This window comes from Myotis davidii, unplaced genomic scaffold (genome assembly GCF_000327345.1).
Source record: "Myotis davidii unplaced genomic scaffold, ASM32734v1 scaffold656, whole genome shotgun sequence".
Taxonomy (NCBI): domain Eukaryota; kingdom Metazoa; phylum Chordata; class Mammalia; order Chiroptera; family Vespertilionidae; genus Myotis; species Myotis davidii.
In genome coordinates, this window is record NW_006287544.1 from 1760811 (window position 1) to 1761922 (window position 1112).

The following is a 1112-nucleotide window of genomic DNA, read 5'->3' on the forward strand; positions in this document are numbered from 1 at the left end:
GCCCTCTCCAATCCATGAGTTTCTGTCTGTCTTTGCAGTCATATGAGCAAATTGTCTGAGACCCCAACTCAGTTTGGTTTGTTGCTCACAGAATAATAGAGGCATTTTTTTTTCTTTGCTTCATTGGTGGAGATTTCCTGGAATTTTTGGGATATTTTCCCTTTAATTTTTCCTAGACACTCTGATTTTAGTTATGTCTCTCACCTTTGCTTTCCTTCCATCCCCCACTGCAACAGTAACTTGCTCCAGGCTCACTTTGATCTAGTGTCTAGGAGAGCCGTCTGCCACCATTCCTGGTGCTCCCCACACTCGGCGCTTCTGCTTCCGGTCCTAGGGCTGCCATCAGAACAACTATTCCCAGAATTCACTGTGCTCCCTGGGCTACTGGGAGCGACGGAGGGGGTCACGTCCCCCCAAGCCGCTAGCTCACCCTCTCTGCTCTCCGCCTGGCACCTGTGTATGCAAATTAACCCACCATCTCTGTCAGGTTAATTTGCATACACACTCTTGATTGGCTGGTGAGCATAGCAGGGGATGGTCAATTTACATGTTTCTCTTATTATATGGGATAAAGAGAGATACTTTCTATTGTAAATTAACTTCTTAATTTTTTTTGTTTTTCTCTTTTTCTGTGAGAGAGTAGTACATTCCATAAAATACACTTAAAGCAGGGAGAAGATCGATTCACGAGGCCATTCATTAATTCACTCACTCACTCATGGTGTTTTATGTTCCTACTAAATACCAGGTAATATTTTAAGTACTATAGCTACATCTAAGAATTATATTCAAAGTATTAAACCATCGGTACTTTGGGCACCAGTTAATCAGAACAAACACTGACCAAATAGCACCCTGGAAATGACTGCATATAAAATGCAGTCTACACTCCCATGGGGTTTACCATTTACTGGCAGAGATTGATGTGTTAATAGGCAGTCACCAAACAGCATGAAAACTATTCTAAAATGGTAAACACAGGACAATAAAACTTGTTCAAATAACCCATTAAGTTGTTTTCTCCCTGTTTATGGTCTACTCCATAATTCTATTTTTTAAATTAAATGTTTATTGTTCATATTATTATTATTGTTACTTTTTTTCCCCCCATA